The following is a 14,212-nucleotide window of genomic DNA, read 5'->3' as shown; positions in this document are numbered from 1 at the left end:
TATTTTCAAAAATATGGAAATTTTATCGGGTCAAGGAGTTGTCCAAATCTAACCAAACTCGGTATGGAGTATCCCATGTGTACCTAGAGCGTAAAACAAAAAGAATTTTTGTCATAGCTTGCCTAGGAAAAAAGTTAGTTTTTCATACGGAAATTTGCAATTATTTCAAATAAATTGCAATTATTGAATTTTAAAAATTGGTCTTTTTCGTTGAATCAAGGAGTTGTCCAAATGGAACCAAACTCGGTATGGAGTATCCCCAGTGCATGTAGAGTCTAAAACAAAAAGAATTTTTGTCATAGCTTGTCTAGGAAAAAAGTTCGTATTTCAATCGGAAATTTCGACTTTTTCGCTTATTCTATTTTCAAAAATATAAAAAATTTATCGGATCAAGGAGTTGTCCAAATCGAACCAAACTCGGTATGGAGTATCACATTTGTACCTAGAGTCTAAAAGAAAAATAATTTTTGTCATAGCTTGCCTAGGAAAAAAGTTAGTTTTTCATACGGAAATTTGCAATTATTTCAAATAAATTGCAATTATTGAATTTTAAAAATTGGTCTATTTCGTTGAATCAAGGAGTTGTCCAAATGGAACCAAACTTGGTATGGAGTATCTCCTGTGTATATAGAGTGTAAAACAAAAAGAATTTTTGCTATAGCTTGCCTAGGAAAAAAGTTAGTTTTTCATACGGAAATTTGCGAATTTCGCAAATAACGAATTTTAAAAATAGGTCTTTTTCGTCGGGTCAAGGAGTTGTTCAAATCAAACCAAACTCGGTATGGAGTATCCCCTGTGTATCTAGAGTCTAAAACAAAAAAATTTTTTGCTATAGCTTTCCTACGACAAAAGTTGGGTTTGCATACGGAAATTTGCGATTATTTCAAATAAGTAATTTTAAAAATAGGTCTTTTTGAATAGATCTTAGAGTTGTCCAAAGAGAACCAAACTGGGAATGGAGTATACCATGGGCACGTAGAGTCTAAAACAAAAAGAATTTTGGCTATAGCTTGTCTAGGAAAAAAGTTCTTATTTCAATTGGAAATATCGACTTTTTCGCTTATTCTATTCTCAAAAATAGAGAAATTTTATCGGATCAAGGACTTTTTCAAAGTGAACTAAATTGATATCCCAGACTACCAGTAACATTTAGGTTGTAATGCAAAAAGAATGGTCCGCCTAACGTTCCTAGAAAAAAAGTTTCTATCTCAATCGGAAATCTCGACTTATTCGCTTATTCTATTTTCAAAAATATGGAAATTTTATCGGGTCAAGGAGTTGTCCAAATCTAACCAAACTCGGTATGGAGTATCCCATGTGTACCTAGAGCGTAAAACAAAAAGAATTTTTGTCATAGCTTGCCTAGGAAAAAAGTTAGTTTTTCATACGGAAATTTGCAATTATTTCAAATAAATTGCAATTATTGAATTTTAAAAATTGGTCTTTTTCGTTGAATCAAGGAGTTGTCCAAATGGAACCAAACTCGGTATGGAGTATCCCCAGTGCATGTAGAGTCTAAAACAAAAAGAATTTTTGTCATAGCTTGTCTAGGAAAAAAGTTCGTATTTCAATCGGAAATTTCGACTTTTTCGCTTATTCTATTTTCAAAAATATAAAAAATTTATCGGATCAAGGAGTTGTCCAAATCGAACCAAACTCGGTATGGAGTATCACATTTGTACCTAGAGTCTAAAACAAAAATAATTTTTGTCATAGCTTGCCTAGGAAAAAAGTTAGTTTTTCATACGGAAATTTGCAATTATTTCAAATAAATTGCAATTATTGAATTTTAAAAATTGGTCTATTTCGTTGAATCAAGGAGTTGTCCAAATGGAACCAAACTTGGTATGGAGTATCTCCTGTGTATATAGAGTGTAAAACAAAAAGAATTTTTGCTATAGCTTGCCTAGGAAAAAAGTTAGTTTTTCATACGGAAATTTGCGAATTTCGCAAATAACGAATTTTAAAAATAGGTCTTTTTCGTCGGGTCAAGGAGTTGTTCAAATCAAACCAAACTCGGTATGGAGTATCCCCTGTGTATCTAGAGTCTAAAACAAAAAGATTTTTTGCTATAGCTTTCCTACGACAAAAGTTGGGTTTGCATACGGAAGTTTGCAATTATTTCAAATAAGTAATTTTAAAAATAGGTCTTTTTGAATAGATCTTAGAGTTGTCCAAAGTGAACCAAACTGGGAATGGAGTATACCATGGGCAAGTAGAGTCTAAAACAAAAAGAATTTTGGCTATAGCTTGTCTAGGAAAAAAGTTCTTATTTCAATTGGAAATATCGACTTTTTCGCTTATTCTATTCTCAAAAATAGAGAAATTTTATCGGATCAAGGACTTTTTCAAAGTGAACTAAATTGATATCCCAGACTACCAGTAACATTTAAGTTGTAATGCCAAAAGAATGGTCCGCCTAATGTTCCTAGAAAAAAAGTTTCTATCTCAATCGGAAAACTCGACTTATTCGCTTATTCTATTTTCAAAAATATAGAAATTTTATCGGGTCAAGGAGTTGTCCAAATCTAACCAAACTCGGTATGGAGTATCCCATGTGTACCTAGAGCGTAAAACAAAAAGAATTTTTGTCATAGCTTGCCTAGGAAAAAAGTTAATTTTTCATACGGAATTTTGCAATTATTTCAAATAAATTGCAATTATTGAATTTTAAAAATTGGTCTATTTCGTCGAATCAAGGAGTTGTCCAAATGGAACCAAACTCGGTATGGAGTATCCCCAGTGTTTGTAGAGTCTAAAACAAAAAGAATTTTTGTCATAGCTTGTCTAGGAAAGAAGTTCGTATTTCAATCGGAAATTTCTACTTTTTCGCTTATTCTATTTTCAAAAATATAGAAATTTTATCGGATCAAGGAGTTATCCAAATCGAACCAAACTCGGTATGGAGTATCACATTTGTACCTAGAGTCTAAAACAAAAAGAATTTTTGTCATAGCTTGCCTAGGAAAAAAGTTAATTTTTCATACGGAATTTTGCAATTATTTCAAATAAATTGCAATTATTGAATTTTAAAAATTGGTCTATTTCGTTGAATCAAGGAGTTGTCCAAATGGAACCAAACTCGGTATGGAGTATCCCCAGTGTATGTAGAGTCTAAAACAAAAAGAGTTTTTGTCATAGCTTGTCTAGGAAAGAAGTTCGTATTTCAATCGGAAATTTCTACTTTTTCGCTTATTCTATTTTCAAAAATATAGAAATTTTATCGGATCAAGGAGTTATCCAAATCGAACCAAACTCGGTATGGAGTATCACATTTGTACCTAGAGTCTAAAACAAAAAGAATTTTTGTGATAGCTTGCCTAGGAAAAAGTTAGTTTTTCATACGGAAATTTGCAATTATTTCAAATAAATTGCAATTATTGAATTTTAAAAATTGGTCTATTTCGTTGAATCAAGGAGTTGTCCAAATGGAACCAAACTTGGTATGGAGTATCCCCTGTGTATATAGAGTGTAAAACAAAAAGAATTTTTGCTATAGCTTGCCTAGGAAAAAAGTTAGTTTTTCATACGGAAATTTGCGAATTTCGCAAATAACGAATTTTAAAAATAGGTCTTTTTCGTCGGGTCAAGGAGTTGTCCAAATGGAACCAAACTCGGTATGGAGTATCCCCAGTGTATGTAGAGTCTAAAACAAAAAGAGTTTTTGTCATAGCTTGTCTAGGAAAGAAGTTCGTATTTCAATCGGAAATTTCTACTTTTTCGCTTATTCTATTTTCAAAAATATAGAAATTTTATCGGATCAAGGAGTTATCCAAATCGAACCAAACTCGGTATGGAGTATCACATTTGTACCTAGAGTCTAAAACAAAAAGAATTTTTGTCATAGCTTGCCTAGGAAAAAAGTTAATTTTTCATACGGAATTTTGCAATTATTTCAAATAAATTGCAATTATTGAATTTTAAAAATTGGTCTATTTCGTTGAATCAAGGAGTTGTCCAAATGGAACCAAACTCGGTATGGAGTATCCCCAGTGTTTGTAGAGTCTAAAACAAAAAGAATTTTTGTCATAGCTTGTCTAGGAAAGAAGTTCGTATTTCAATCGGAAATTTCTACTTTTTCGCTTATTCTATTTTCAAAAATATAGAAATTTTATCGGATCAAGGAGTTATCCAAATCGAACCAAACTCGGTATGGAGTATCACATTTGTACCTAGAGTCTAAAACAAAAAGAATTTTTGTCATAGCTTGCCTAGGAAAAAAGTTAATTTTTCATACGGAATTTTGCAATTATTTCAAATAAATTGCAATTATTGAATTTTAAAAATTGGTCTATTTCGTTGAATCAAGGAGTTGTCCAAATGGAACCAAACTCGGTATGGAGTATCCCCAGCGTATGTAGAGTCTAAAACAAAAAGAGTTTTTGTCATAGCTTGTCTAGGAAAGAAGTTCGTATTTCAATCGGAAATTTCTACTTTTTCGCTTATTCTATTTTCAAAAATATAGAAATTTTATCGGATCAAGGAGTTATCCAAATCGAACCAAACTCGGTATGGAGTATCACATTTGTACCTAGAGTCTAAAACAAAAAGAATTTTTGTGATAGCTTGCCTAGGAAAAAGTTAGTTTTTCATACGGAAATTTGCAATTATTTCAAATAAATTGCAATTATTGAATTTTAAAAATTGGTCTATTTCGTTGAATCAAGGAGTTGTCCAAATGGAACCAAACTTGGTATGGAGTATCCCCTGTGTATATAGAGTGTAAAACAAAAAGAATTTTTGCTATAGCTTGCCTAGGAAAAAAGTTAGTTTTTCATACGGAAATTTGCGAATTTCGCAAATAACGAATTTTAAAAATAGGTCTTTTTCGTCGGGTCAAGGAGTTGTCCAAATGGAACCAAACTCGGTATGGAGTATCCCCAGTGTATGTAGAGTCTAAAACAAAAAGAGTTTTTGTCATAGCTTGTCTAGGAAAGAAGTTCGTATTTCAATCGGAAATTTCTACTTTTTCGCTTATTCTATTTTCAAAAATATAGAAATTTTATCGAATCAAGGAGTTATCCAAATCGAACCAAACTCGGTATGGAGTATCACATTTGTACCTAGAGTCTAAAACAAAAAGAATTTTTGTGATAGCTTGCCTAGGAAAAAGTTAGTTTTTCATACGGAAATTTGCAATTATTTCAAATAAATTGCAATTATTGAATTTTAAAAATTGGTCTATTTCGTTGAATCAAGGAGTTGTCCAAATGGAACCAAACTTGGTATGGAGTATCCCCTGTGTATATAGAGTGTAAAACAAAAAGAATTTTTGCTATAGCTTGCCTAGGAAAAAAGTTAGTTTTTCATACGGAAATTTGCGAATTTCGCAAATAACGAATTTTAAAAATAGGTCTTTTTCGTCGGGTCAAGGAGTTGTTCAAATCAAACCAAACTCGGTATGGAGTATCCCCTGTGTATCTAGAGTCTAAAACAAAAAGATTTTTTGCTATAGCTTTCCTACGACAAAAGTTGGGTTTGCATACGGAAATTTGCGATTATTTCAAATAAGTAATTTTAAAAATAGGTCTTTTTGAACAGATCTTAGAGTTGTCCAAAGTGAACCAAACTGGGAATGGAGTATACCATGGGCAAGTAGAGTCTAAAACAAAAAGAATTTTGGCTATAGCTTGTCTAGGAAAAAAGTTCTTATTTCAATTGGAAATATCGACTTTTTCGCTTATTCTATTCTCAAAAATAGAGAAATTTTATCGGATCAAGGACTTTTTCAAAGTGAACTAAATTGATATCCCAGACTACCAGTAACATTTAGGTTGTAATGCAAAAAGAATGGTCCGCCTAATGTTCCTAGAAAAAAAGTTTCTATCTCAATCGGAAATCTCGACTTATTCGCTTATTCTATTTTCAAAAATATAGAAATTTTATCGGGTGAAGGAGTTGTCCAAATCTAACCAAACTCGGTATGGAGTATCCCATGTGTACCTAGAGCGTAAAACAAAAAGAATTTTTGTCATAGCTTGCCTAGGAAAAAAGTTAATTTTTCATACGGAATTTTGCAATTATTTCAAATAAATTGCAATTATTGAATTTTAAAAATTGGTCTATTTCGTTGAATCAAGGAGTTGTCCAAATGGAACCAAACTCGGTATGGAGTATCCCCAGTGTATGTAGAGTCTAAAACAAAAAGAATTTTTGTCATAGCTTGTCTAGGAAAGAAGTTCGTATTTCAATCGGAAATTTCTACTTTTTCGCTTATTCTATTTTCAAAAATATAGAAATTTTATCGGATCAAGGAGTTATCCAAATCGAACCAAACTCGGTATGGAGTATCACATTTGTACCTAGAGTCTAAAACAAAAAGAATTTTTGTCATAGCTTGCCTAGGAAAAAAGTTAGTTTTTCATACGGAAATTTGCAATTATTTCAAATAAATTGCAATTATTGAATTTTAAAAATTGGTCTATTTCGTTGAATCAAGGAGTTGTCCAAATAGAACCAAACTCGGTATGGAGTATCCCCAGTGTATGTAGAGTCTAAAACAAAAAGAATTTTTGTCATAGCTTGTCTAGGAAAGAAGTTCGTATTTCAATCGGAAATTTCTACTTTTTCGCTTATTCTATTCTCAAAAATGGAGAAATTTTATCGGATCAAGGAATTTTTCAAAGTGAACCAAATTGATATCCCAGACTACCAGTAACATTTAAGTTCTAATGCAAAAAGAATGGTCCGCCTAACGTTCCTAGAAAAAAAGTTTGTATCTCAATCGGAAATCTCGACTTATTCGCTTATCCTATTTTCAAAAATATAGAAATTTTATCGGATCAAGGAGTTGTCCAAATCTAACCAAACTCGGTATGGAGTATCCCATGTGTACCTAGAGCGTAAAACAAAAAGAATTTTTTTCATAGCTTGCCTAGGAAAAAAGTTAGTTTTTCTTACGTAAATTTGCAATTATTTCAAATAAATTGCAATTATTGAATTTTAAAAATTGGTCTATTTCGTTGAATCAAGGAGTTGTCCAAATGGAACCAAACTCGATATGGAGTATCCCCAGTGTATGTAGAGTCTAAAACGAAAAGAATTTTTGTCATAGCTCGTCTAGGAAAAAAGTTCCTATTTCAATCGGAAATTTCGACTTATTCGCTTATCCTATTTTCAAAAATATTGAAATTTTATCGGATCAAGGAGTTATCCAAATCGAACCAAACTCGGCATGGAGTATCACATTTGTACCTAGAGTCTAAAACAAAAAGAATTTTTGTCATAGCCTGCCTAGGAAAAAAGTTAGTTTTTCATACGGAAATTTGCAATTATTTCAAATAAATTGCAATTATTGAATTTTAAAAATTGGTCTATTTCGTTGAATCAAGGAGTTGTCCAAATGGAACCAAACTCGGTATGGAGTATCCCCAGTGTATGTAGAGTCTAAAACAAAAAAAATTTTGTCATAGCTTGTCGAGGAGAAAAGTTCGTATTTCAATCGGAAATTTCGACTTTTTCGCTTATTCTATTTTCAAAAATATAAAAATTTTATCGGATCAAGGAGTTGTCCGAATCGAACCAAACTCGGTATGGAGTATCACATTTGTACCTAGAGTCTAAAACAAAAAGAATTTTTGTCATAGCTTGCCTAGGAAAGAAGTTTGTATTTCAATCGGAAATTTCTACTTTTTCGCTTATTCTATTTTCAAAAATATAAAAATTTTATCGGATCAAGGAGTTGTCCAAATCGAACCAAACTCGGTATGGAGTATCACATTTGTACCTAGAGTCTAAAACGAAAAGAATTTTTGTCATAGCTTGTCTAGGAAAGAAGTTCGTATTTCAATCGGAAATTTCTACTTTTTCGCTTATTCTATTCTCAAAACTGGAGAAATTTTATCGGATCAAGGACTTTTTCAAAGTGAACCAAATTGATATCCCAGACTACCAGTAACATTTAGGTTCTAATGCAAAAAGAATGGTCCGCCTAACGTTCCTAGAAGAAAAGTTTGTATCTCAATCGGAAATCTCGACTTATTCGCTTATCCTATTTTCAAAAATATAGAAATTTTATCGGATCAAGGAGTTGTCCAAATGGAACCGAACTCGGTATGGAGTATCCCCAGTGTATGTAGAATCTAAAACAAAAAAAAATTTTGTCATAGCTTGTCTAGTAAAAAAGTTCGTATTTCAATCGGAAATTTCGACTTTTTCGCTTAGTCTATTTTCAAAAATATAAAAATTTTATCGGATCAAGGAGTTTTCCAAATCGAACCAAACTCGGTATGGAGTATCACATTTGTACCTAGAGCTAAAACAAAAAGAATTTTTGTCATAGCTTGTCTAGGAAAGAAGTTCGTATTTCAATCGGAAATTTCTACTTTTTCGCTTATTCTATTCTCAAAAATGGAGAACTTTTATCGGATCAAGGACTTTTTCAAAGTGAACCAAATTGATATCCCAGACTACCAGTAATATTTAGGTTCTAATGCAAAAAGAATGGTCCACCTAACGTTCCTAGAAAAAAAGTTTGTATCTCAATCGGAAATCTCGACTTATTCGCCTATTCTATTCTCAAAAATAGAGAAATTTTATCGGATCTAGGACATTTTCAAAGTGAACCAAATTGATATCCCAGACTACCAGTAACATTTAGGTTGTAATGAAAAAAGAATGGTCCGCCTAACGTTCCTAAAAAAAAGTTTGTATCTCAATTGGAAATCTCGACTTTTTCGCTTATCCTATTTTCAAAAATATAGAAATTTTATCGGATCAAGGAGTTGTCCAAATCTAACCAAACTCGGTATGGAGTATCCCATGTGTACCTAGAGTCTCAAACGAAAAAAAAAATTTTTGTCATAGCTTGCCTAGGAAAAAAGTTAGTTTTTCATACGGAATATTGCAATTATTTCAAATAAATTGCAATTATTGAATTTTAAAAATTGGTCTATTTCGTTGAATCAAGGAGTTGTCCAAATGGAACCAAACTCGGTATGGAGTATCCCCAGTGTATGTAGAGTCTAAAACCAAAAAGAATTTTTGTCATAGCTCGTCTAGGAAAAAAGTTCGTATTTCAATCGGAAATTTCGACTTATTCGCTTATCCTATTTTCAAAAATATAGAAATTTTATCGGATCAAGGAGTTATCCAAATCGAACCAAACTCGGTATGGAGTATCACATTTGTACCTAGAGTCTCAAACGAAAAAAAAAAATTTTGTCATAGCTTGCCTAGGAAAAAAGTTAGTTTTTCATACGGAATATTGCAATTATTTCAAATAAATTGCAATTATTGAATTTTAAAAATTGGTCTATTTCGTTGAATCAAGGAGTTGTCCAAATAGAACCAAACTCGGTATGGAGTATCCCCAGTGTATGTAGAGTCTAAAACGAAAAAAAATTTGTCATAGCTTGTCTAGGAAAAAAGTTTGTATTTCAATCGGAAATTTCGACTTTTTCGCTTATTCTATTTTCAAAAATATAAAAATTTTATCGGATCAAGGAGTTGTCCAAATCGAACCAAACTCGGTATGGAGTATCACATTTGTACCTAGAGTCTAAAACAAAAAGAATTTTTGTCATAGCTTGCCTATGAAAAAAGTTAGTTTTTCATACGGAAATTTGCAATTATTTCAAATAAATTGCAATTAATGAATTTTAAAAATTGGTCTACTTCGTTGAATCAAGGAGTTGTCCAAATGGAACTAAACTCGGTCTGGAGTATCCCCTGTGTATCTAGAATGTAAAACAAAAAGAATTTTTGCTATAGCTTGCCTAGGAAAAAAGTTAGCTTTTCATACGGAAATTTGCTATTATTTCAAATAAGTAATTTTAAAAATAGGTCTTTTTGAATAGGTCATAGAATTGTCCAAAGTGAACCAAACTGGGAATGGAGTATACCATGGGCAAGTAGAGTCTAAAACAAAAAGAATTTTGGCTATAGCTTGCCTAGGAAAAAAGTTCGTATTTCAATCGGAAATATCGACATATTCGCTTATTATTCGCTTATTCTATTTTCAAAAATATAGAAACCTTGTCGGGTCAAGAAGTTGTTCAAATCGAACCAAACTCGGTATGGAGTATCGCATTTTTTACCTAGAGTCTAATACAAAAAGAATTTTTTACATAGCTGGTCTAGAAAAAAAGTTCGTTTTTCAATCGGAAATTTCGACTTATTCGCTTGCTATACGCTTATTCTATTTTCAAAAATATAGAAATTTTATCGGGTCAAGGAGTTGTTCAAATCAAACCAAACTTGGTATGGAGTATCCCCTGTGTATCTAGAGTCTAAAACAAAAAGATTTTCTGCTATAGCTTTCCTACGACAAAAGTTGGGTTTGCATACGGAAATTTGCGATTATTTCAAATAAGTAATTTTAAAAATAGGTCTTTTTGAATAGGTCTTAGAGTTGTCCAAAGTGAACTAAACTGGGAATGGAGTATACCATGGGTACTTAGAGTGTAAAACAAAAAGAGTTTTTGGTATACCTTGCCTAGGAAAAAAGTTAGTTTTTCATACGGAAAGTTGCGAATTTCGCGAATAGCGAATTTTGAAAATAGTTCTTTTTGATTGGGTCAAGAAGTTGTTCAAATCGAACCAAACTCGGTATGGAGTATCACATTGGTACCTAGAGTCTAAAACAAAAAGAGTTTTTTACATAGCTGGTCTAGAAATAAAGTTCGTTTTTCAATCGGAAATTTCGACTTATTCGCTTGCTATACGCTTATTCTATTTTCAAAAATATAGAAATTTTATCGGGTCAAGGAGTTGTTCGAATCGAACCAAACTCGGTATGGAGTATTCCCTGTATATATGGAGTCGGAAACAAAAAGCATTTTGGCTTTAGCTTGCCTAGGAAAAAAGTTAGTTTTTCATACGGAAATTTGGTATTATTTCAAATAAGTAATTTTAAAAATAGGTCGTTTTGAATAGGTCTTAGAATTGTCCAAAGTGAACCAAACTGGGAATGGAGTATACCATGGGCAAGTAGAGTCTAAAACAAAAAGAATTTTGGCTATAGCTTGCCTAGGAAAAAAGTTCGTATTTCAATCGGAAATATCGACATATTCGCTTATTTTTCGCTTATTCTATTTTCAAAAATATAGAAACATTGTCGGGTCAAGAAGTTGTTCAAATCGAACCAAACTTGGTATGGAGTATCGCAATTTTTACCTAGAGTCTAAAACAAAAAGAATTTTTTACATAGCTGGTCTAGAAAAAAAGTTCGTTTTTCAATCGGAAATTTCGACTTATTCGCTTGCTATACGGTTATTCTATTTTCAAAAATATAGAAATTTTATCGGGTCAAGGAGTTGTTCGAATCGAACCAAACTCGGTATGGAGTTTTCCCTGTATATATGGAGTCGGAAACAAAAAGCATTTTTGCTTTAGCTCGCCGAGGAAAAGAGTTAGTTTTTCGTACGTAAATTTCCGATTAATTCGAATAATTAATTTTGAATAATTTTCAAAAATAGGCCTTTTTCATCGGGTCAAGGAGTTGTTCAAATCAAACCAAACTTGGTATGGAGTATCCCCTGTGTATCTAGAGTCTAAAACAAAAAGATTTTCTGCTATAGCTTTCCTACGACAAAAGTTGGGTTTGCATACGGAAATTTGCGATTATTTCAAATAAGTAATTTTAAAAATAGGTCTTTTTGAATAGGTCTTAGAGTTGTCCAAAGTGAACCAAACTGGGAATGGAGTATACCATGGGTACTTAGAGTGTAAAACAAAAAGAGTTTTTGGTATACCTTGCCTAGGAAAAAAGTTAGTTTTTCATACGGAAAGTTGCGAATTTCGCGAATAGCGAATTTTGAAAATAGTTCTTTTTGATTGGGTCAAGAAGTTGTTCAAATCGAACCAAACTCGGTATGGAGTATCACATTGGTACCTAGAGTCTAAAACAAAAAGAGTTTTTTACATAGCTGGTCTAGAAATAAAGTTCGTTTTTCAATCGGAAATTTCGACTTATTCGCTTGCTACTCGCTTATTCTATTCTCAAAAATAGAGAAATTTTATCGGATCAAGGACTTTTTCAAAGTGAACCAAATTGATATCCCAGACTACCAGTAACATTTAGGTTGTAATGAAAAAAGAATGGTCCGCCTAACGTTCCTAGAAAAAAAGTTTGTATCTCAATCGGAAATCTCGACTTATTCGCTTATTCTATTCTCAAAAATAGAGAAATTATATCGGATCAAGGACTTTCGACGAGAAATAAGTTGATATTTGAGTTTTCATAGGTGTTTCCCACGTTAAAAATTTATATAGACGCGATCACTTTTGGTATGAAAGAATGCTTGCTGCTTTGTCTAGATATCATATATAGAAGAGTTAGGTCTACTTTTTCTTCCAAAATATACGTCCTTTTTTTGAAAATTTCTTTTTGAGTTGATTTTTTTTGGGACTTCTGACGGTCACGATTAATTAGTTAGCACTAGTAGACTTCTCCAATAGTAAAAAGAACCAGAGTTCTGGTGTAGTCGGGTCCAGGAGGAGATAACTTCTCTCTATGTGTCAAAAAAAATTCTTGCAAAAGTCTTCTTTTTTTCTAGGCGTTTAAGATGTTCGATAATTTCGTTTTTTGAGTAATTTTCATACTTTCCTGAAACGTATCAACTGTACCATTAACATTTTATCTAAAAATTCTGTCAGAATGTGAAAATTGCAAAAAAAGTTGTCTTTTTCTGAAGAAATTCTTTATTTGCGAAATTTCAATTTTTTTTTTAATTTTTGACAATCTAACGAGAAATAAGTTGATATCTGAGTTTTCATTGGTATTTCCCATGTGAAAAATGTATATAGACGCCATTTTTCTTGGTATAAAAGAATGCTAGCTTCTTTGTCATGATATCATATATAGAAGAGTTAGGTCTTCTTTTTCTTCCAAAAAATACGTTCTTTTTTGAAAATTTCTTTTTGAGTTGATTTTTTTTGGGACTTCTGACGGTCACGATTAATTAGTTAGCACTAGTAGACGTCTCCAATAGTAAAAACAACCAGAGTTTTGGTGTAGTTGGGTCCAGGAGGAGATAACTTCTCTCTATGTGTCAAAAAAAAATTCTTGCAAAAGTCTTCTTTTTTTCTAGGCGTTTATGATGTGCGATAATTTCGTTTTTTGAGTAATTTTTATACTTTCCTGGAACGTACCAACTGTACCATTAACAATTTATGCAAAAATTTCGTCAGAATCTAAAAATTGCAAAAAAAGTTGTCTTCATTTAACGAAATTCGTTATTTGCGAAATTTCAATTTTTTTTTTACATCTTTGGACAATCTAACGAGAAATAAGTTGATGTTTGAGTTTTCGTTGGTGTCTCCCATGTTAAAAATGTATAGAGACGCGATTGCTTTTAGTATGAAAGAATGCTTGCTTCTTTTTCATGATATCATATATAGAAGAGTTTGGTCTACTTTTTTTCCAAAATAAACGTTCTTTTTTTTCAAAATATCTCTTTGAGTTAATTTTTTTGGACTTCTGACGGCAAGGATTAGTTAGTTAGCACTAGTAGACGTCTTCAATAGTAAAAAGAACCAGAGTTTTGGTGTAGTCGGGTCCAGGAGGAGATAACTTCTCTCTATGTGTCAAAAAAAATTGTTGCAAAAGTCTTCTTTTTTTCTAGGCGTTTATGATGTGCGATAATTTCGTTTTTTGAGTAATTTTTATACTTTCCTGGAACGTACCAATTGTACCATTAGCAATTTATGCAAAAATTCCGTCAGAATCTAAAAATTGCAAAAAAAGTTGTCTTCATTTGACGAAATTCGTTATTTGCGAAATTTCAATCTTTTTTTTTAAATCTTTGGACAATCTAACGAGAAATAAGTTGATGTTTGAGTTTTCGTTGGTGTCTCCCATGTTAAAAATGTATATAGACGCGATTGCTTTTAGTATGAATGAATGCTTGCTTCTTTTTCATGATATCATATATAGAAGAGTTTGGTTTACTTTTTTTCCAAAATACACGATCTTTTTTTTTCAAAATATCTCTTCGAGTTAATTTTTTTGGACTTCTGACGGCAAGGATTATTTAGTTAGCACTAGTAGACGTCTTCAATAGTAAAAAGAACCAGAGTTTTGGTGTAGTCGGGTCCAGGAGGAGATAACTTCTCTCTATGTGTCAAAAAAAATTCTTGCAAAAGTCTTCTTTTTTTCTAGGCGTTTAAGATGTGCGATAATTTGGTTTTTTGAGTAATTTTATACTTTCCTGGAACGTACCAATTGTACCATTAGCAATTTATGCAAAAATTCCGTCAGAATCTAAAAATT

This window comes from Convolutriloba macropyga, chromosome 15, assembly GCF_964194025.1.
Source record: "Convolutriloba macropyga chromosome 15, txConMacr16.3, whole genome shotgun sequence".
Classification (NCBI taxonomy): domain Eukaryota; kingdom Metazoa; phylum Xenacoelomorpha; order Acoela; family Convolutidae; genus Convolutriloba; species Convolutriloba macropyga.
Note: the sequence above shows the minus strand (reverse complement) of the source record.